We start from the raw sequence: 25104 nt of genomic DNA, 5'->3' as shown, positions 1-25104 counted from the left end.
CTGCTGCACAGCTTTAACGAGATATCTCATAGCAGGTAGATGGGCAATTGCACATGGTAAAGAGATATCTCATAGCAGGTAGATGGGCAATTGCACATGGTAAAGAGATATCTCATAGCAGGATGAGACATCGCAGTCAGCTTGGCCCAGGCACAAATGTGGAAATGCACTATTCACTCTGTATGAAACCCATGCAGACTAGACAAATCTCACGGAAACCCTAATATTTTGTAACTTTCTAATTAGTGTGACCTACTGCAGCTTAGCTCCGGAAATAAGAGCAAGAGAGAAAGAACACAGCAGCCAAAAATAGATTTTCATGTCAGTGTGAACTGTTTAACCTGAGGCCTACATTAACTATGGCTAACTTAACATGAAAATCACACTTTAAATACATGTATAGGATGTCTAGATTAGTGTAAATGTTATGTAAAACATAAAATAGTGACAGAGCGCAACCAGTTTGAAAGAGAGTTATAAAGTAAAGATGGAGTCAGCGCCATGATTTAAACTTTAATACCATGTTCTGTAGGAGGTTGTAAGCCAGCAACATGTCTTTCAACCCTGTTAAGGGGGCCACGGTCTTTTTCGTGGCAGTCGAGACAAACTACCACCCGTGCGCATGAGTCCTGGGCTCTGCCAGTCCCACAGCACCTGACCCAGTAGTGCACACTTCACATTACTAAGTGCTTGAAATGGAAAAATACAAGTGCAGGTACTCTGGGACCCTGTTTCTGAGAAATGTCCATACTCTTCAATTAAAAGTATTACGTTTTTCTTGAGAAGTGCAGGTACTCTCCCTCTCAAAATAAAAAAGGCCTGGTACTCAGTACGGGACAGTACTGGCCCATTTAAAGCACTGACATTACTCACGTCATTTTCCCCAATCTAATAAAATAAAACTACAGTAAAGCCATGCATATTTTAAAGCTACACTTTTTTTTCTTCGTTTGGGGAAGCCAGGCTAATCCTCTAGCCTGGAGAGTTCTGAACTGCCACGACCAGCCCTCGTTGTAATCTCCCATATTGTTTTTTTTTGTATTTGCTGCCATGGCAACTCGCTGATTCTAGACACACAAGGGGCATGAAAGACGTTCCTTCTAATCTCCAGCTGAGGGTCCCGGGTTCACACTTTAAGTGAAGTTAACGTACAGTGTCCCCCCTGCTCTTCCAATTTCCTGCCAGGCTGCATAACGTCATCTCCCTGGGCTCCTATAGCAACAGTGAAGGAGCGTGATGTTAGTAAAAACGCCATGATGTCAGGGCGAATGAGTTATGCCGGCTCTCTCGTGGTTGCTTTCACTCGAATTGCAAAGCAATGGCTTGTGGAGATTATTATTAACGGACCGCACACCTGACCTGTCATTACATGATTGCACTGCGGTGCGTTCCAGTCCTGTTACAGTTTAATGTTGATGTGTCACATCTGCTGTGATTAAACAGACCGTGAATTTCATGTCGAAGTTTCTCGGCCCCTCGTTGCTTTATGACGTGGCACCTGCCACATTAAAACGTGTAATAATAGCCTTGTTAGCACAAAACATGTGGGCAGATCTACAAGGAAGTGCTGCAGCGTGGCACCGCAAGCCCTTTGGCTGCGGCACGATGCGGCACTTCCGAAGCAATGGGATGCGACATATTTACAAGAATATGTCACATCTCTGTGCTTCCCCCTGCGCTGGCGCACAAACTGCATCTATGCGCTGGTGCAGGCACCTTGCACCATGGTGCAAGGATGCCTGCGTCGTGGGGAGATTGTTTTTGGGGCACCTTCTTGCACAAAAACAATCACTACAGGCATTTTCCTCTTTCAACGCGTGCTGTAGAATGCAGCACGCATTGAAAGAGGAAAAAACGAGGAGAAATGAAAACATTTCTCCTCGTTGCGCCTCGCTACACCACCTCTAGGGTGGCGTAGCATTCAGACGCAGCTCCAGATTCACGATTTCTCGTAAATCTGGAGATGTGTCTTGTTCCATGGGTGTTGTGTGGGAGCACCCACAGCAACACCCATGGAACGCCCCTTCAACGCAAAGTGCTGCATGTGAAGTCACGCAAGGTGGCTTTTCCTGTCCTTGTAAATATGGAGGAGCCTACTGCGCCACCAGTACGTCACGAAAAGTGACGTACTTGTGGCGCAGGGGGCTTGTAAATCTGCCCAAAAAATAAATTTAAAAATGGGGCTTATTTATGGGCACTTGCGTCACTTTTACGCTGCCTGTGCGTCACATTTTGTGACGCATCAGCGGTGTAAAAAATGCGCTATGTTGTGTCATATTTACAAAGTGAATTTTCAACAGAATAATGCCTCGGAAACCACAGATTCGATTTTTACTTAGTATCACAGAAGTTTTTATTATTTAACTCTGGGTTACCTTATTTGGTAGATTTTTTTTAAAGTTATTTTGTAATTAAGGTTCCTATTGTAGACATACTTTTTGAGCGAACCCTTATAGTTTAGTTTATAACAGAGCAGCAACATATACAATATTTACAATACCAACATATAAAATGACATAAACAATGCAATAAATGATAATTGCATAAATCCACATATGTCTATACAGACAAAATGTATTACAAATCCAAACACTTTGCAACACAGTGATTTTCCTTTAGTGTTGTTAGCTTGATGATAGGGACTCACAAACTTAGCCATGATATCCACCTTCCATAGGATATCAAGTCAGTCCTGAAGCAGGCGTAAGGAAAGTAGCGATAACCGGGATTATCGCTACTTTTCTTGCCGCTATGCTTCATAGCGTGGGGCTTGATGATAGGGGAAATGTCGCTTAGCGACATTTCTCCTGTCATGTCAGGTCAGGAACGCCCACTTTGCATCTCATTAGAGATGCAAAGCTGGGCGTTAGGAATTTGTACGCTAACGCAAGTTTTTACGCGTTAGAGTGAGCTTGCTAATTAGGCAATAAAATTATCGCTGCTTTTCGGCCGAAAACGGCCGCAAAAGCGGCAATAATTTTATCGCCTCGCCTTGCTGATATGCCCCTAAGGGGCTTATTTACAAGCCCCTTGCTCCGCTGGTGCATAATTTTTAATATGGGAAAAAGTAATGTACTGGTGGCGCAACAGGCACAAATTTACAAAATAAGCCCCTAAGGGTGCTTGCAACTAATTCACACAGGTGGCACCCAAGTAATGCCTACATGACGCAGTACTGAGTACAATTTTCACTGAGAAAAGAACACCTTTCCAGTGCAAAACACCTTTGTGCCGGAAAGTAAATACCCCTTTGCTAAACCGCATTACTTTGAGTAATTTAGACCAAACACATAGTAAATTTCACCTTGAAAATTCCAACATAATGGGAACATTTCAATGCTGCATACATCTATTTGCCTGTTCGAATTCACATTTTCTAAATTACCAACATGAATTTAAAGTTGTAAATTATGGTATTTGTGCATTTCAGTGTACCGTGGTTCATGAAAATGTTGTGAGCTGAGCTACCTTTGCAGAAACCTATAAATTTAGCATTCACCGCCCTACACTGAATTACTTTTTAATTTAGCTCGATTTTCTGCTTCGAGTGTTTCCCATTTCTGAGGCACTCAATTAAACAATATTTCTATAATTTTAAAAACATGAATGCACAAACAGGCACCTCGAAAACCCAATAAATACATCAATAGCAGCAGAAAGTAGCGCAGTCTTGGAATAGATCTGCATTCTGCACCTAATGAACGGTGTGCAGGATTTTCGCCTTATTCATCATTTTGCCAGAATGGCCTCCACCGCTATTCCCCAGCATTATACATTCTACGCTGCCGAGAGACTACTACCTCTTTTTTGAGAGAAATGTAACAGTGGAGTAGGAGGGACCTCCCTCATAAAAAAATACAATGGCTGAGTCAGAGAAAAGGGGCAACCTCATAAAAAAAAACAAGTAAAAAACAAGGCACAAAAAAGGATGAAGCCCACATTCATACACACTGCCTGCATGTTAGGGAGAACAGTGGCGTTCCAAAAATGGCAGCCTGTTGGCAAAACAAGGAAAAAGGTAAGCAAGAGAGAAGAGGGGGTGGAACTCCATAAATACGAATTTCACAGTGTGGAACTTTGCAGCGGGTTGTGCGCGCTGTTGAGTTCCCTGTAATGAAAAGTACTAGCAAACTAATGCAACAGATTTCCTTCCTGGGACTCCTTATAGATAAATCAACCTATGTAATATTATTCTTACTTCAATGCCTGGGGTAACATGAGAAGCAACAGAGATGCCACAGATCTGAGATGGAGCCTGAACTTCAGAAAAGATAGGACATACCCTAAACCTGTTCAGCTAGACGCTCTATGGGGTGGGAAGTGGGTGGTAGAATTGTGATATTGTGGAAGGCTCAGGTATGGGGGCTGCATGTCCCTCTACCCTCCATACATACATACCGGCCCCAGGGGATTGGGAGCCCAGGGCCTATTCGAGGCCCCAGGGAGTGGGGCCGCATGCACTGCTCTCTTATTTAAACAATGTGCCGCTCCCCCTAGGGCCATGGCCCAGCCTATTTTTTTTGTTTAAAAAAATAGGTGGGAGACCACTTCACTGATCAAAAAATGCTGTTTTTTAAGACAAGCGCCTGAGTCCCCAAGCCCTAAAATGGCTGCCGCCACATGTTGATTTATGCGGTGACAGTCAATCAGATCTCACAGTGAGATCTCTCAGCCTCGCAGATCCTCCATGGCGAAAAATATAAAAAGTTTTTGCACTTTAATTTCTCTGAAATTACTGAACAGTATACCAAATCATAAAAAGCACACTTTATGGTCCAAGATCTTGCTTTCTACAAATTTGGTTCAGCAATTTGGGCTACAACTGTGTCTAATTCTCCTAGGGAAAAATAAATGGGAAAAACATGTTTTGGGACACCCGCCATTTTATCGGCCCCTGCTTGACAGATCACCCGGAAACTTTCTAGGAAGGAACTGGGGTGGAAGAACATTTTTGGGGAAAGTTTCCGGAAAATTCATCAAAGAGCGCTAAATTTATAAACAAACCAAAAACTTATTGCCAATGGAAACATATATATATATATATACAATACATTACCTACTGGCAGTCGCCAGTAGGTAGTTATAGTTAGAACCTATTTTCCATAGGAAATCCGCAACATTCTATTCCCAATAACTTTGGCGCCGGTTGACGAATCTTCGCGAAATTTTCAAAACTTTTGGACAGCTCCGGTCCGCTCCTATCCTAAAAGTCTCGGGGTGATTCGTCAAGCGGGGGACGAGAAAAAAGGGGGGGTCCCAAAACGTGTTTTCCCAATGCAATTTTCCATAGGAACCTTTAGTTGCAGCTACAGCCCGAACTGCTGAACGGAATTACACCAAATTTGGCAAAAAGGTATGCCGTGGTTCAGAGTCATGCCTTTTGGTTAAATTGTGTAAATCTGTTCAGTAGTTCCTGAGAAAATCAAAAGTAAAATCACATATATATATGGTCGGAGCCTAACCACACATCTCATCGTGAGATCTGATTGGCTGTCAGCACTTCATCCAAGAAGTGTTGGCAGCCATCGTGGGACCAATATACATGATAGCGCCTCATTAAAAAGCAATGCAGTTAATAGAAGGTTTTAAGACTTTAGTTACATTATAAATCATTTGTTGATGGTACCATACTCATTTTAGGAATTGTGGTGTGTTCTAAAGTGATTTTACCATGTGAAAAAGCCTTCTGCTGGGATATCATGAATCATGTTTGAGAGAAAACTATTTTCTCATGCTTTTCCCACAGAGGTTTGGAAGGTGATCTATAAGCTAAACTGAGAGCATATTTTCTGTAAGTTCACATTATCTTTCTCAGTCATATGAGAATGAAGTCTGACATTCTCAGTAAAACATGTACATCCAACAAGGGCATAGACTGTCAGTTGATTCCTTTGTGTTCTACTGCAGCTTCCCAGAGTGTTCTCAAGAACTACTAGAGCGCTAATAGTCCTACTTATGACAAACGTATTGCACACCTGAAGCTATCTTGAATGGAATAAAGTGGTAACTCTTAAAACATTTAATTTAAAAAGGAACAAAATAAGGGGGTTCACTTTGCCATAGAAAGTACGATTAGTGCTGCGGAAAGAAAAATTAGGGCACATTTTCAGTGACTTCTCAAATCCTCTTCTATTTCATTAAAATATTCTGACATGCAGACTGAAACATGCACTTTCAATACCAGCAGCAGACTTCCCTGGTAAGCAGTAGCTTTGCAGTAGCTTTACTACAGTGATAAAATGAGCAACTAGAGTGCTAACATTCCGAATTTATGGCAAATGTGTGACACATCTGAATGCATTCTTGTTGGAATCAAAGTAAAAAACTGAAAGTATTGCCTTCTGAGGAGACTGTAGTAAATGAGGAATTTTGGAAACTTCATAACAAATAAGTCTCCCAGGATGGCCACCAGAGACAAAAGAGCCCAAATGTAGCACAAATATCACCCAGATTTAGCCCAAGTATAGCCCAATGACAGAATGTCCCAGAGTGTTCTAAAGAACAACTAGAGCGCTAACAGTCTTACTTATGACAAAAGTATGGCACACCTGAGGCCATGTTGATTGGAATAAAGTGGTAACACTTAAAACATTTAATTTGCAAAGGAACAAAATGAGGGGGTTCATTTTGCCATAGAAATTATGATTAGTGCTGCAGAAAGAAAAATTAGGGCACATTTTGACTTCTCAAATCCTCTTCTATTTCATTAAAGAATTCTGACATGCAGACTGAAACATGCACTTTGAATACCAGCAGCAGACTTCCCTGGTGAGCAGTAGCTATACCACAGTGATCTAATGAGCAACTACAGTGCTAACATTCAGAATTTATGGCAAATGTGTGACACATCTGAATGCCTTCTTGATGGAACCAAAGTAAAAAACTGCAAGTATTTCCTACTGAGGAGACTGCAATAAATGAGGAAATTAGGAAACTTCATAACAAATAAGTCTCCCAAGATGGCCACCAGAGACAAAAGAGCCCAAATGTAGCACAAATATCACCCAGTTGTAGCCCAATTATAGCCCAATGACAGAATGTCCCAGAGTGTTCTTAAGAACAACTAGAGCGCTTACTGTCTTACTTATGACAAAAGTATGGCACACCTGAAGCCATCTTGATTGGCATAAACTGTTAACACTTAAAACATTTAATTTAAAAAGGAACAGAATGAGGGGGTTCATCGTGCCATAACAATTATGATTAGTGCTGAAGAAAGAAAAATTAGGGCACATTTTGAGTGACTTCTCAAATCCTCTTCTATTTCATAAACAAATTCTGGCATGCAGACTGAAACATGCAATTTTAATACCAGCAGCAGACTTCCGTGGTGAGCAGTTTCTTTACTACAGTGATCTAATGAGCAACTAGAGTGCTAACATTCAGAATTTATGGTAAATGTGTGACATATCTGAATACCTTCTTGATGGAATCAAAGTAAAAAACAGAAAGCATTTCCTACAGAGGAGACTGCAGTAAGTGAGAAAATTAGGAAACTTCTTAACAAATAAATCTCCCAAGATGGCCACCAGAGACAAAAGAGCCCACATGCAGCACAAATATCACCCAGATGTAGCCCACATGTAGACCAATGACAGAAGTGTGCCAAACACTTTTTATTTTTTGTGTTTTTGCAGTTTTACATAGTGCAGACTTGACAAGCATTGGAGTGCTTTACATGAGCATTGATTACATCACACAAGAACAAATTCATTTTGGTTGTAGACATGGGGAGATTAAGTGATTTGACCAGAATAACAGAATGTCGAGCTGAAGCAGAAACTCCAATCTGGTTCCCCAGTTGCAAAGTCTGCAGCTCTGGAAGTAACACCACATCCTCTCCCCTAAGTGCAACATTTAATCAAGTGGTCAACTGGATAAAAAACACATACAGATAACAAATAATTTAAAAGTGCTTTGTCGCTATTTGAAAACTCAGAAAATATGTCCTCATTTTAGTTTTTTAGAGCACTAACCATAATTTTGATGCAAATAAGACCCTCTCATATTTGTAATTTCTAAAGGAAATGCTCTAGGTATTACAGTTTTGATTACATCAAGATGACGTCAGGAGTTGCACACTTTTGTAATAAATATAGAATGTTAGCAATCTAGTTGTTCATTAGAGGCAGAGGCCAGGGGCACAGACTCTGAAAATTGAAGGCAGGTAGGAGGGTGTAGAGGCAACAATTTGACCACACTGGGCAGGCAGGAAGGACAGTGGCAGCACAACAGACTATGGAGAGCAGTGGAAAGGGGGGCAGGGGCAACAAACCAACAATACAGGACTGGCAAGAGAGGCTGTGGCAATATAATAGACCATTGTGGGCAGAAGGAAGAAGCAGTGGTAGTACAACCATACATGCTAACAGACCCGATTCAGCCAGGAAACATCCAATGTTTTTAAGCTCAAATGGGCTTTATTTGATCTGTCTCCTGTCTACAGTCTCCTCTTTTTCAATGTAACTCAAAGGGGAAAATCAATACCCCAGCTTTTTTTCAAAATCTCCCTCTTACCAAGTTCAAAATGTTCGCAAGTATGGTACATTGGATCATGGAAGGCAGGAGGAATTGGGGTAGGGACATGGACTCGGATAACAGAGGACAGGAGGGACATGGAGAGGTGCACCAAACTGCCCCTACAGGGCAGGCATCAGGGTTTGCAGGAGCACAATACACCACACAGGGCATGCGGGACGGGAGTGCAGCACAACAATCCATAGAAAGCAATAGGGAGGGGACAGGACCATGCACATGGACAACAAAGAACAGAGGGGAAAGAGGCAATGGTAGCTAGCTGACCATAATGGACAGACAGGAGAGAAAGCTGCAGCATAACAGACCATAAAGGGCAGGAGGGACGGATCAGGGGCATTACAATGGAACAGACAAGCCAGGAGGGAGGGAATAGGGGTCTGCACATAGAAACAGAGGGCTGGGGGCAAGGGGGCAAGGGGGCAGGGCAGGAGCAGCAAGATGACCATGGAGGTCAGGCAGGATGGGCACTAGAAGCAAGATACACCATGGAGAGCAACAGTGAGACTATGATGGCATACACACATACCATGGAGGGAAGTTGGGAGGGGGTCAGGGGCAGCTAGCTGACCACACAGGGAAGGTGGTAGGGGCTGTGGCAGGACAGAAGACCATGCATGGCAAAAAGGAGGGTTAGTGGCAGCACAATGGCTATGATGGGAAAGAAGGAGGGTGCAGGGGCATGCACAAAGGACCATAAAGGATAGAAGCGAGGGTCAGGACCTGGTCACAGACAAGAGAGTTCAGGGGAAGGGGTCTCACAACAAACCGCGCGGGGCAGGCAGGAGGAGCAGTTGCAGCACAACATACCAGGGAGGGCAGAAGGGTGTGGCAGTAAAATGGATCATGGAGGACAGGAGGAAGGGGATAGGGGCATGGAATGAGGACAGGCAAGGTGGAGGTGGCAGGGACATGTTACAGTCATCTGACAATGCTAGGCAGGTGGGAGGGGAGTGGCAGCTCAACAGAACACTCAGAGTAGATAGGAGTGGCAGGTCCATGGAACATGGTGGGCAAAAAGGATGGAGCAGGGGCATGCACAAAGACATCGGAGGGCAGGGGGAAGGAGAATAGGGCAGCAAGCTAAGCACAGAGGCTAAGCAGGAGGTCAATGATGGGGCATAGAATTGGGCAATGGAGGGCAGGAGGAGTGGACTGGTACATCATGCTAAATGGAGGGCAGTGGCAGCACATCAGACCATGCATGGCAGGAGGGAGGAGGCTAGTCCATGGATTCAGACAACAGAGGATAGGGAGGAGGTGGATGGGGCAGCAAGCTAACTGTTCAGAGAAGGCGGGAAGGCCAGTGGCAGAACAACGGTCACACAGGGCTGTAATAAGGGAACAGGGACATGGACTTGGACAATGGATGACTAGGAGGAGGGAAGGCAGGAGCAGCAAGCTTGGGTGGGGGCAGCACATTGCCAGGCCCTGCTTCCAACCCCCCACCATCCATTGTGATATGCATCTTACCTAACGTTAAAAACAAAACTAGAAATTTGCTGAAAAAAACAAAGATTACAGGGACGGTATAGTTAGACTCAGATTTCACTCATACACAACCAGTGAAATTCAGCAGTTATAGTTACCTAAGCTAACTATAACTTACGTCCCTGCAATATACTGCTAATGACCTCAGACATTACATCATTCATGACATGGTCAGTTACATCACTCATGACATCATTCATGACATCTCTAATGAGCTGTGAATGGAATGGAACTATAATCGTTAGAACTTTATTTAGGGATAGTGTGTGTATATTAACACCCCTTTTTTTCCTTTTCTTTCGTGTAAGAACCATTATAATACGCAACGTGCCCAGATTAATATGGCCAATAGCCTTTCACTTTAAAGTAATGTGTAGTCCATTGTTTATGTTGATGTTTGCAATTCTAAGTATGTTTATTATGAATAAGTCACGTTGACGAACATACAGGTATGGCGGTCACGGGGCAAGATATGCTGAAATGACATTGTGTGCATATTAACACTTGTTTTCTTTTCTTTATTGTATCAATTCCTGAATTTTCACATCGTGACCAGGCCAATATGGCCGCCAGCTTTTTGGATTAAAGTAATGCACTGCTGATGACGTCACATATTACATCACTCATGACATGGTCAGTGAAATCACTGATGACATCTCAAATGACATCACTCATGACATAATCTACGTGATCATCTGATGCAGCTCCTCACACCCTAAAATACAGACTACCATTCACGAAACCATAGACACACCAATACTAGTACAGCTACAATGTTCTGTGCACTATGCATGCAGACCTCTAACCAGCTACATAGCTTTGATGCAGTCTTTTAAATACTCAGTTAGTACCTATGCAGTCTAGGAATCCATCTATCTGTCCCATGTACTTCTCCATTCACCCATGCAGCACTATCTACATATCCTATCATTCCACCAATACCTAAGCACTTAGAAATTCAGCACGCACTTTCTTTGCAACACTGAAATTACTCCAGTTATTAATCGTATACTTAAGGAATGGCGTAGTCAAAAACACAAGTGCAGGTACAATATTTTGTACACTATGCATGCACACCTCTAACCTGCTACAAACTATTGATACACTCTTCTAAATACCCAGTTAGTACCTATGCAGTGTAGAAATCCTCCTGTCTGTCCCATGCATTTATCCAATCACCCATCCAGCACTATCTTTTTATCCTATTACTCCACCAATACCTAAGCACTTATAAATTCACTATACACTCTGTTTGTAATACTGTAATTATTCTAGTTACTAGTCATGAACTTATGGAATGGCCTAGCTACTAACACAGGTACATCTATAATATTTTGTGCACTATCCAAGCAGACCTCTAAAAAGCTACATACTATTTATACACTCTTCTAAATACCCAGTTAATACTCATGCAGTGTAGGAATCGTACAGTCTGTCCCATGCACTTCTTCAATCACTTATCTACTACTATCTGCTTATCCTATCACTCCACCAATACGTAAGCACTTATAAATTAAGTGTTCACTCTGTTTGCACCACTGTCATCATTCCAGATACTAGTGGTATTCTTATAAAATGACCTAGGCACCAACACAAGTACACATAAAATATTCTGTGCATAATCCCTACAAATCTCTAAGCAGATACATACTATTGGTCCACTCCATTAAATGCTGAAGTAGTACCCATGCAGCGTAGGATTCCACCTGTCAGTCTCATGCAATTCTTCAATCACCCATCCAGCACTATGTTCTTATTGTATCAGTCTGCCAATACCTAAGCACTTATGGGGCAGATTTACAAGCACCCTGCGCCACTAGTACGTCACTTTTTGCAATGTAGTGATGGCGCCAGGCACTCCTTCATATTTACAAGTGAAGGAAAAGCCACCCTGCATGGTTTTTCCTCTCCTTGTAAATACGACCCCTTCATACACAGATCTTTGCATTGAAGGGACATCCCATAGGTGTTGCTGTGGGTGTTCCCATGCAACACCCATAGAACAAGACAAATCTCCAGATTTATGAGAAATCGTAAATCTGGAGATGTGTGTGAATGCTGCGCCATCCTAGAGTTGGTGTAGCAAGGCGCAACGAGGAGAATTGCTTTAATTTCTCCTCATTTTTTCCTCTTTCAATGCATTCTGCATTCCACAGCATACATTGAAAGAGGAAAATGCCTTTACTGATTGTTTTTGTGCAGGAAGGTGTCCCTTCCTGCACAAAAACAATCTCCACACGACACAGACATCCTTGCACCATGGTGCAGGGTGCCTGTGTCACCGCATGGCTGCAGTTTGTGCAGCAGTGCAGAGGGAAGCACAGAGTTGCAACATATTCATGTACATATGTCACATCCCTGTGCTTCGGAAGTGCCGCAGTGCAGCTAAAGAGCTTGCAGTGTCACGCTGCAGTACTTCCTCATAAATCTTCACCTATAAATTCACCATACACTACTAATGCATTCTTAAGTCAATCATGCTGTCTACATATATTCAACCAAACTTTCACACATTACCTTGCAATTATAGTTCTTTCTTTAACCAGATAAGGTAGTTCTGATAAGAACTTTTTTTTTCTTGTTTTTTCTTTTGTATTTGTTTTTTATTTTTTTGATCAATTTTGTATTTTTTGGGGGTTTTTCAAAAAATGAACAAAAAAAAGAACGAATAAAACAGGAAACATTTGGAATTACTTATCATTCCAAAAACAAAAAAATTAACAATGATGGTTGCGTTGTGCAGCACAAACTGCATCCACCGACTGCTCACCGAAGCATATAAGTTTCTTACACTTCAAGCAGTGTTGCTCCAGAAAGGCGAATTCTGGCCTAATGTCCATTGCAGGTGTTCCTGAGGACGCTCCAGATGTACTTGCCACAGCAGGTGAGGGGTTCAAAACAGCTTGCCTCATTTCCTCCCAAGCAAGATTGAGAGTATGTGTGGTCCGGAGATGCTTGTACATAGAAGCAGTGCCACAAGAGTATTTTTGTTCACTGCCTCTTGACAGGACTCGGTCACAAATTTTACACGTCACCTTTCTCGCATTTACTTTCTTCTCTCCAGGTGGAAAAGTGAAGAATTTCCACACGACAGATTCTGGCCTCTGTGGACGTGGTGCCTCCTGCAAGAATTCTTCTTCAGAAGATACTTTCTCCTGCTGCTGCTGCTGTCCAGATGCCATTTTGTTTGATATTTTTTGAAAAACACCAAAAAAAACAAGCAAAAAGGGTTCTTGTAGGAAAAGAGATGTCTCTCTAAAGATGCTCCAACAAGAATGATTAAAATGTGTGGGGTCCTTCAATAGTTACAGTGGAAAATGTTATGAACCAATGAAATCTTTTTTTTTTAGGTCACATGGGATCCGCATCACTCTGCGCTCACGAAGTACGCACCCGAGGCGACTTCACGAAAATATATTTAAAAACAATATAAGTTTATTATAAGTACAAAGATATTATTTTATGAATATCTTTGATAGTCTCTTGCCCTAATATGTATATCAAACACACATACATATCATTTTAGAACATAAAACAAAGTTGCGGGAGTCGCGCACCCAAAGCGCCCCAGCGCATATATGACGTCACGCGGGACCCGCCACTTCGCAAGCATTGCCTAATGCGCATGTGTCGCGAATGCACGGGAGCAGGAGTCGCGGACTGGTCGCATACCAATCGCGCACATCACGTAATATTAAATGCATATGATGTAACTGAAAAACACGCAGCCGTCGCACACCGTACGCAGATCCTTCACAAACATAGGTTTCAGAGACGTTATAGATAGAAATCAGCATTTAATAAACCTTAGAAATTCACTGAAAAAACCATAGGTTTCAGAGGTGTTATAGTTAGCTGGACATTTCACTCGTATAAACCATAGAATGTCCTCCGTTATAGTTAGTTCTGCTAACTATAACTATAACTCACGTGCCCGCAATGCACTGCTGATGATGTCACATACTACATCATTCATGACATGGTCCGTGACATCTAAAGAACAAGCAGCTAACAGTCTTACTTATGACAAAATTATGGCACACCTGAAGCCATCTTGATTGGAATAGACTGGTAACACTTAAAACATTTAATTTAAAAAGGAACAAAATGAGGGGGTTAATTTTGCCATGGAGATTATGGTTAGTGCTGTAGAAAGAAAAATTAGGACATGTTTTAAGTGAGATCTCAAATATCTTCTTGTTATATTTCAACAGGAGCAGCCTGTCAGTTGATGCCTTTGTGTTCTACTGCAGCTTCCCAGAGTGTTTTAAAGAACAACTAAAGAGCTAACAGTCTTACTTATGAAAGAAATATGGCCCACCTGAAGCCATCTTGATTGGAATAGACTGGTAACACTTAAAACATTTAATTTAAAAAGGAACAAAATGAGGGGGTTCATTTTGCCATAGAAACTATGGTTAATGCTGCAAAAAGAAAATTTAGGGCATGTTTTAAGTGAGATCTCAAATCCTCTTCTATTTCATTAGAAAGATCTGACATGCAGACTGAAACAATCACTTTCAATACCAGCAGTAGACTTCCAGTTAACTCCCTGGTGAGCAGTAGCTTTACTACAGTGATCTAATGAACAACTAGAGTGCGAACATTCTGAATTTATGGCAAATGTGTGACACATCTGAATGCCTTCTTGATGGAATCAAAGTAAAAAATTGAAAGCATTTCCTACTGAGGAGACTGCAGTAAATGAGGAAATTAGGAAACTTCATAACAAATAAGTCTCCCAAGATGGACACCAGAGAAAAAAGAGCCCAAATGTAGCACAAATATCACCCAGATGTAGCCCACATATAGCCCAATGACAGAAGTGTGCAAAACAATTTTTATTTTTAGTTTTCTGCAGTTTTATATAGTGCAGACTGGTCAGGTATTGGAGCGTTACATCTTACTTGGACTCCTTATTGCGTATTTTGCACGAAGTACATGAGATTGATCTTGCGAAACATTGAACTTTACGATTCTCTTAACCTGAAGTTGCTCTGAACCGGGCTTTGTAACACCCGTTTTTACCTACTGGTTTTAATTAAGTCTCACTGTATTGTATTAGGAAAGAGGATTTACTGTTTTTATGTACACTTTTATGATCTATGTTTCTAAATCAGATCGAATAAAGTTTAATGAATTCTATGGCAGGACGGAGGCGAGGATTATGCATATCTTTCCTCACTTTATTTGCATAGCAGTTCAAAGAAAACGTAACACAACAATCATTAAACAAAAGACTACACATTAGGGGGGTAATTGATGGAGCGGGTAGTACAACATTTTGTATACCTCCCCTATCCTGCATGAAAATACTAATTGAATAATCTATTAATTATAATATTATTAAACGAGTTTGCATGTATATTAAACCAACATTACTAATATCCAAATTACACGTGGGAATTGCATTTGCATGACTTAATAAACCTTTAAAACTAATATCTGTACGCATATTAACGGTAGTTTATGTGGTACTAGAATATTGCATGATATATGTTGCTCTTGTAATGTTTCTGTGATGTTGCCCATGAGGAGGATCGAAAAGGTGAATATAATTGCTTTATATGTCGCTATATGCTAAATACAAACACATAGAGGGATTAGTAAGGGGTTAACATTAGATTCATTATTTCTATGCATTAATTACTCTTTTGTTTTTGTTTCGCTTAAGTTAGCATTTGGGCCTAAATCAAAGATGGCCGCTGATGCTACACGACAAAGTAGCCACTGTCCCATGAGGTGCGGAGTGAGCTGCGCAGGCGCAAGAAATCTCCTAAACCTCGTCACGACCTTTGTTCACCATGTACCCGAACAAGGACATAGTGGGAAGACGGCCAAGACAGCAAACAATGGACCTTACAATAAACCGGAACAGACTGACTTTTGAACGAACTCATGACCTCACCCCTCGAACTGTACTAAGATCCCAAAAACCTGCATCGGACGATCTCAACCAGCCATTCACGACTGTGCTAAGATGTTTCATCTTTGCTTCAATTTTATTATAAAAATGCATGGTAGAATAGAGAGATTTGGATGCTACTTAGGGCGGCTGCTGTGTTTCCTGAATCCTAGAGGGTCCGGATGCTGCCCGATTATTTGAGGACTGCAAATTTTCCTTAGATCTACGGGCAATGATAGATGCTTGCACGTCTCTGGTCCTTTGCCGATCTTTTGGGACTGTAGTGTGCTGAGCAAAGAACTTTGAACTTTGGTGTGCTTTCGGACGACTGACTGCAAATTTGATTATGCAGAGCCAATGAATTAGAGGACTCCAAATAGCCAGATTAGGTAAATATGATATTCTGCGATTCATATGAAATTTGATATAAACTTTCTAAACTTGACGAGACAAATGCGAAGTAAATCCATTATGAAAATTTAGATAAACAGATATTGATTAACAAGAAACGAGTTTGTGGTTTATTAAGAGAAGTAAGATCTAAATCTTAAAATGTGTTTTAGCTGGTTCTAAATCACCATTAACCAATCCAACTAAATGGTCCGTTGACCAAGTGGGAGGAGTGCCTTGATGTTTAGGATTGAGATCTGTAGGCGAAAGGGTATTAATGTATAATTTGTAAAATAACTTTTCTCCCTATAGGTTATAAGGTATTCCCCCTGCATGTCCAGCGCTTGAACCACTCATCCCTCCTGTGCGTGCAGACCAGTGAAAGAATAGAGTGAGTGTTGGTGTTATGGGCCCCACCAATGACTGCATGTGTGAATGAGTTAGTGTGATGTCGGGTCTGTGACGCAGTGAGGATATCAGTACGGGTTTGTTTTCCCCGTTACCTGGGTTTTTGCTCTGCAACAGTTTTTCAGGTAGCAGAGTTATGGTTTTTATTGTTTTGGTTTGGTGATTATTGCCTGTAAATAGCTTATTGTTTATTGATTGTGGAAAAGTATTGGTTTATGTATTAACACTCTATGTTGAGTCATGTCGAGTTCTATGTTGTTTGACGGCTTCTGGGATGTAGGAAGTCAGAAGGTTGTAACGGTTCCGTAGTAGAGCAGAGGCAAGCGCTGCTCTCGGGAAAGACGGAATTGTTGTTGCCCTGCAGGCACACGGGGAAAACGTGTGACCATTGGAGTTGCACGACACATTGTCTGGGTTCCATTCGGTAACATCGTCATGTGTTACCATTAGGGACATTTTCTGTATGAGAGAAATGTATGGTAGCAAAGGTCATCTGTGAAATTTTGGTCTTAGGTACCAGGAGTCCAAAAGGTACTCTGATTACGCTTATCACTGGAAAGGTAAAAGGTGTTCTCTAAGCTTACTAGAAGGATAAAGTAGAGGGAAGTGCTACTTTGTTAACGAATGTCACAATTCTGTAGTAGGGCAGACTGTTCGCTGCTCACGGGAAAGACAGAATTCTGTGTAATTGTACTACATTTTCTGTGTGAAAGTGCGTGAATGAAATAGCATTCAGGTTAATTGCGAAACTCCGGTTTTATTTCTCAGGAGCATTGGGTCTCCAACTAGGTGTTTTAATTCTGGAGAAACAGTTAGCTAATGCTTGCAAGAAGGGTAAGGTAAAGGGATGTGCTACTTTATCAACGGAAGTAACAATTCTGTAGTAGGGCAGAGGTAAGCGCTGCTCTCGGGAAAGACGGAATTCTGGTAAGAAAGGTCATTAACTATTCTTGGTTAGCGAAACAGATAATGGTGGCATTTTTATGTTGTTACTAACAGATTTGTAAGTTAAAAGAGCGTAAAGAGCTTACCGAAAAATGTTTTGTAAAGGAGGGGTCATCAGAAGCAGGAGTAGCGAGAAAAAGCTAATGCCAGAAAGACCGCACTGGGATTGGCTAGTCAGTGAAAGACATAGACGATCCTGATTGGTGCGTTAGTGTGAGTCGCGCTAGGAGTGGAGATTTGCAGAGTGATGTAGACGCTCCGGATTGGTGCGTTAGTGTGAGTCGCGCTGGTATTAGAGAATTATAGAAGTGACATAGACGCTTCAGATTGGTGCGTTAGTGTGAGTCGCGCTACGATTGGTTAAAATAACAGAATAGTCGTAGGAGAAAACTAGCGATACACGGAAGACAAAATGATGTATTACGATCCACCAGAAAAAGAGAAAAAGTCCTGGTTTGGAAAGATTAAGAGTTTATTTAAAAAGGATAAACCGATTGTGACTAGGGAGGGACAATTGCTTGCCCCACCAAAATCGCCCGCATCCTTCATGGCTGCGAAATACGGATATCATACATGCATTTGGTTGGACAATTGGGCAAAGTATACAAAGGATGATGGAGTTTTTGCATTTCCAGAGCATGGTTTGCTCAATTTAGCGGTTTTGAGAAATTTGAGAGAGAGAATGATGAATCTAGAACCGAGACCTAGACCAACACAGTTTGAAGCATTGACGGAATGGGAAGATGAGATGCATGACAGAGAAAGACAGAGGAGTGGCGGAAGGTATAGGTACATGTTTGGTAGATCATACGGACAGGAGAATCATGATGACAGAATGAGGAGATGGCGAAATGCAAATATGACTGATGGTTTGTTTCCTGTGAGACATGTTGAAGAAGTTAGTGGTAGAAAATGTACGAAAAAGAGACATAATATAGAATCAGGAGGGTATGGAGTAAATGAATCGGAGGATGATGTTCTTGACGACATGTTTTATAAAAATCCACCCCAGTATCAACCAGAATCTGACATGTTAACACCAAGTGCCCCAATGAGAGAGACTTTGCGAAACATTAAAATTGAACCAGTACCCCAAGAGATAGGGAGAAATAATTCTTTCAGAGAAATAGAGAGAAAACAGGATGGTAAAGTGAATAGTGAAAATTCGGCAGAATTAGCAAAAACCACTTTAGAGTTAACTGAAAAGATTAGGGAATTGACTAAAAACTTAGAAGCCATAACTGTTCCCATAACTATAGGCCCTGTGATGCCTATTTTTGACAAACAAAAGGATAGTGAGCATTATTTGACGGTCCCTTATAACAGTAATAAACAGATTGAGAGGCCAAGGAAAAGTTCAGAGGAGAACCCATGGAGACAAACAGTAAGTAAATCAGAACAAAGTACGCCAAAAACTTGACAGTAAACCCAAGTGTAGTGGAAAGACTGATAATGACAGAATCTGTATCAGAGACTCCAAAAGACTCAGAACGAGGTAATGAGGAAAAACCAGTAGGTCCAACATCAGAAGAATTAAGTGAATGGTTGAGGAGTTTACAGAGAAAAGACAGAGAATCCCAATCTATAGATGTGGTCAAGCTAAGGATGGTTCTGGAAGAATTAATAGTAGGGACTATCCCCACGGAGAAGTCAAAACTTATCAGGATGAAGAATTACTATTTCTGTGCAAAAGTATAACTTGGAAAGCAAAGAATCTGCACGAAAGACTAGAGGAAGTGGCAAATGAAATGGGTATAGATTTCGAGAAGGTAAAAGCTTTGCAAAAACCATATCTAGTAGACTTTACTGAGAAAGATATTGAAAGTTTGAACACCACAGGACGAATAATTCAGATTAAAGACATAATCATTTTGTTAAGAAAATGGGGAGATGTGGATAAATGGAGGAGCAGGTGGTACTGAAAACGAGATGATGCTTCAGAAAAAACATTTGCAGCCTTCCCAATGAGAGAGAAGGAAAAGGTAGTAACAGAATGCCTTATGAGAGAAATTCCAGGTGGAGGATATGTACATGTCCCTTGGGCTAGGCAGGATATTTTGTCATTTACAAATGATTTCCCTCGACTACGCGAAAAGCCATTCGAGTGGTATAGGCAAGTGGATAGGTTTTTGAAACTATCAAAAGTTTTGTGGATTGATTTAAATATTCTATTTGACATAATAGTACCAGCAGATGTATCAACGGAGTGCAAAATTGTGATAGATTGGCCTACAAAAGAATACCCTAGAGATCCAAAGACAGGTGTCCCTGATCCCGAGGTGATGAAAAAATATGAACAAGTAATCACTTTTCTGAAAAACAAAGTACCTCCCAAAGAAACTGATTGGGTAAAAATTGACCGAACTCATCAGGAAACTAAGGAGTCAGTGCACACGTATTATGAAAGGTGAATACTTGCCTTTAAGCAGTTTAGTGGTGATGAAAATTTAAGTGAGAAGGATTTGAGTCATTTTGTATACAGATTTGTATATGGCCTACGTCCAGAAATTAGTGAAATGATTAAGCAGCATACTGTGGATTGGCAAAACAAGAACATAGATGAAGTACTAAGACAAGCAAAATACTTTAGTGATGAAATTGAAGCCAAGCAGCGTAAATTAAAAGAAAAGGCTATGTGGGCACAGGTAAAAGTGGCAGAAAGACAGGAAGCACAGTTGCTTGAATAAGCAAATAGTGCAGGACCAAAACCTAAATTTAATGCTGGAAAAGGAAAGGGACAATTTAATATAGAAGAAGCCAAAAAGAAATGGCCATGTCATAATTGCGGCAGAATAGGGCACTGGAAATCCGAGTGTAAATTTCCCTTGAATACTAATGGTGATAATGCATCATTGAATCTGCAGGTGCAGAATGAGGTGAGTGGTCAACCGCAGTGACAGCAGCAGGTTGTTACCCAACAGAATCAGGCGCCAAAACTGTCTTTTCCACAGAGCGTAAATTCACAGAAATACAGTAATGAGACAGGATTCAACAACGAAAAACAGGTAACTAAGCTGCTGCGCGCTAGCGCTTTATCGCAGTATTGGCTACAACGCGATGAGAGTGAGTCAGAAGAAAATTATTGACGGTGCCGAGGGGAGGAAGAAGAGTGCGTACTTGGCGCAACTCTAGAAGTAGACCAGACAGGACCTTTTGTGGACGGAAAGGTAATTGATGAAAATATTACTTTCCTAGTAGATACTGGTGCTACTCGATCAACTGTTAGGTCAGCTGATGTTAAGAATCTTCCTCTCTCTGACAAAACAATCCAAGTGGTTGGAGTATCCAACAGACAGATTAAAACATATCTCACAGAACCCTTAAAAGTCAGTATAGGGAAATTTTCTGAAATGCACCGCTTTGTCGTGTGCAGTTCAAGTCCTGTAAATTTGTTAGGAAGAGACTTATTGTGCAAAATGAATTGCACTATATTCTGTACCCCTGATGGTATAGCATTTGAGACCCCTGATGAAGATGTACTATATAAAATGACTATAGCTAATATGGAAACTGAGATTACTGAAGCCTATGCTGTATCCAACCCTGATGAACTACCAAAAGAATTGAAACAGACAGTAAAAGTAGAGGTTTGGGATTTTACAGGAGAGGATGTAGGATTGATGAAAAATGTGGATCCCGTAAAAATAACAGTGAAGGAAGGAATAAGCTACCCAAATGTTCCTCAATATAAATTGACACCAGAGATAATTGAAGGAGTTACCCCTATAATCGAGAAGATGATTAAACAAGGAATTTTGAGAGAAATAATGAGTAGTCATATAATTCACCAATAATGGCCCTGAAGAAGCCTAATGGCAGGTTCAGAATAGTGCAGGATCTGAAAAAAATAAACAAAATTGTTGTGTCATGCTGTCCCATTGTACCAAATGCATCTGTGATTTTGTATTAGATTCCTCATGATGCAGAATGGTACACAGTAATTGACCTATGTCACTCTTTCTTTTCTATTCCATTGTACCATGACAACCACCAAATCTTTGCGTTCCGTTTTGGTGAACGTATTTTGGCATGGTGCCGAATCCCACAGGGGTATACAAAAAGCCCCTCGATATTTAATCAGATATTGAAGAAGTCCTTAGAAGATCTAGAAATGCCCAAGAACTCAGTGTTAGTTCAGTACATCGACGACCTGCTTGTGGCGTCGAAAACTCAAGAAGCTTGTGTGATGGACACCATAGCATTGCTAAATCATTTGGCAGATGGAGGACTTAAAGTGTCACCATCGAAATTGCAATTTTGTCAAAAGGAACGCACATTATTTAGGCCATAAAATTGAAAAGGGACTGAGAAAGATAACAACAGACAGAATCAGGATAATAAAAGGAATGAGAGCCCCAATGACGCAAAGAGAAGTGAGAATGTTTCTTGGAATGGTTGCATATTGTCGTCAATGGATAAGTAACTTTTCCCTGATCGCAAAACCTCTGGTATGCCTGACGAGAAGTGATGTGAGAGACCCCATTGAATTAAGTAAGGAAGAATTGACAGCTTTTAAACAATTGAGAGACGGTTTGTGTGAAGCGCCAGCGTTAGGAATGCCTGATCATGAGAAAGAATTTGAGTTGTACTGCAGTAAGAGGAATGGATGTGCACTCTCTGTATTAATACAGAAACATGGCAAGTTGAGAAGACCAATTGCATATTTTTCAGCTATACTAGACCCTGTAGCTGTAGCATTGCCAGGTTGTTTAAAAGCAGTAGCTACTACTTGTAAGAGTATGGAACAGAGTGAGGGAATTGTGATGGGATATCCTGTGCGAGTGTTTGTACCTCATGATGTGGCAATCCTTTTAACAAGGATCCGCACTCAGTTCATGACACATAGTCGACTGACTAAGTATGAGAAGGTCATATTAGGTGCAACGAATGTGAGCCTTGTGAGATGTCTGAATGTGAATCCTTCAGAGCTATTGCCTGATGCTGAGAATGTTGAAGTCAGGGATGAAGTGGATCATGATTGTTTGGATGTACTGGATTTCTGTACCAAACCACATCCTGATATAAAAGATATAACTTTGTTTGAGAGTGACTTTGTGATGTTTGTAGATGGGTCATGCTTGAGAACAGACAAAGGAAATCTGAGTGCAGCATATGCAGTATGCACAGTTGCAGCTCTAATGGAAGCATCTTACCTGAAGGGAGTAAAATCAGCCCAGGTTGCTGAATTTGTAGCTTTGACTAGAGCATGCAAGTTGGGAAAGAATGTGAGAGTGACTGTGATTACCGATAGTCAATATGGCTTCGGTGTTGTGCATGATTTTGGTCAGATATAGCTGCAGAGAGGATTTTTGACTTCAAGTGGAACTCCCATAAAGAATGCTGAAGTGGTTGGGAAATTGCTTGAGGCGATACAGCTGCCTAAGCGATTGGCTGTTGTAAAGTGTGCTGCCCATGCACAAGCCGCCGATTATTTCGCGGTTGGAAACAGATACGCCAACGATTTGGCTCAATATTGTGCACATAATCAGAATTCGATCAACAGGGCAAAAGAGAGGGAAATTCATTCTTGTCCTCTATTGTTTACTAACATTGTGAGTACATGGGAGGAAGTGAGGCAATTGCAGGAAGAAGCAGGAGATGAGGAAATAAGACAGTGGGTAAAAGCAGGATGTGCACCAAGGGAAACAGATCATGTGTGGGTCCATCGGGATGGAAGACCAATCATGCCTGATATCATGGTGTCTGCCATGGCACAGATTTATCATGGACAAGCACACATAGGGAGAGACATGATGATTAGGTCCTTTAAGCAGACATGGTGCAATGCAAAATTTAGACTTGTAGCTGAGAGCCTTTGTCAAAGATGCCTTATATGTCAGCAGTTCAATCCTGGAAGGAAAACAGTAGTAAGTCTAGGAACAATAGGTCGGGAAGGAGGGACTTTCACCAGAATGCAGATTGATTTCATTGAGATGCCGCACTGTAACAGGTTGAGGTATGTTCTAGTAATGGTCTGCTTGTTTTCTAGATGGGTAGAAGCATACCCCACAAGAAGGAGTGATGGAATAACGGTAGCTAAATTACTGTTGAGGGAGTTCATTCCCAGATTCGGGTTCCCAGTCACAATTGAGTCAGATAGTGGAAAGCATTTCCATAATGAGATCGTGAAACTGATTTGTGAAGCATTGAATGTACAACAGAAACTACATTGAGCCTATCGCCCAGAAGCTTCTGGTGTGGTGGAACAAGTAAATGGTACCATCAAAAACAGATTAGGAAAAATGTGTTTAGCCACAGGTTTGAAATGGCCTGATGTCTTGCCTCTGGTACTCATGACTATTAGGTCAATTCCAGATAGGAACACAGGTTTGAGTCCCCATGAAATTATCATGGGAAGAGCAATGCGCCATGTATTCATACCACTCAACAAGCTGTTGCCTACAACTGATGCCTTGGTGTTGGATTACTGTAAGGGGCTGGCTGACGCAGTTCATTCTGTGTTTCATCAGGTTGGATCGGATGCCACCACCCTTGAAAAGAAGCAAGCTCATGATCTGAGTCCAGGAGACTGGGTGAGAATTAAAGTACACAGAAGGAGGAACTGTTTGGTCCCACGTTGGGGAAAGCCATGACAAGTGATTTTGACTACAACAACAGCTGTGAAGTGTGCTGGAATTAAGAACTGGATCCATGCTAGTCACACATTGAGAATCCCAAATCCAGTGGATAACAAAGAACTAGAATATTATGAAGAGTCAGAAAGTAGTTCTGAATCGGATGCTGAAGAAATAAGAACAAGAGAAAATCCTGAAAGGGGGGAGACAGAGCCAAACTTGATATTTGCCCCGGAGAATATTCCCTTGAGAAGGAGGTTGCAGACTTCTGATACCAGCTCAGACTCAGAGACTGAACAGATACCGGTACGCTCGGGAAAAGAGAAAAGCAGGGAAGAGACAATCAAAGAAATTATTGATAAGGAAATTCCTGATAGAAACCTGAGAGAAATTCCACCTGAAATAACAAAAGTAGATGAACAGGTGCCAGATACAGAAAGTGAGGGAAAGATTTCTGCGGAAGACCCCCGAGGAGTTGTAGGGAATTCGAACATCCAGTTAGAAAAAGGGCCAGTTAGTCAGCAGGAAGATATTGTGCAAGAAACACGATGAGGGACAGAAATAGAGAAAACAAAAGAAGTGGTGGAAAGAAGAACAGTTGGAAGCAAAAAGCAAGTTGAAACAGAATCAGAGGATAGTGAAGGAGATGTACCAGAAGGTCGAGTCCTGAGAAAGAGAGCATGGAGAGCTGAAAAGAATGATAAAGGAAGTAAACTGAAAAGGTCAGCAAGAGATGAAATTTGACCAAACAAAATAAAGAGACTGAGATATCGGCTGACACGAGTGGATTCACCCAGAGCAGAACAAGTAAATGAAGTATCTAGTCAAGAAAATAACTACAGCAGGGGAAAGCAA

Source organism: Triturus cristatus, chromosome 8 (genome assembly GCF_964204655.1).
Source record: "Triturus cristatus chromosome 8, aTriCri1.1, whole genome shotgun sequence".
NCBI lineage: Eukaryota > Metazoa > Chordata > Amphibia > Caudata > Salamandridae > Triturus > Triturus cristatus.
The sequence above is the reverse complement of the archived record's forward strand: the minus strand, read 5'-3'. Positions refer to the sequence as shown.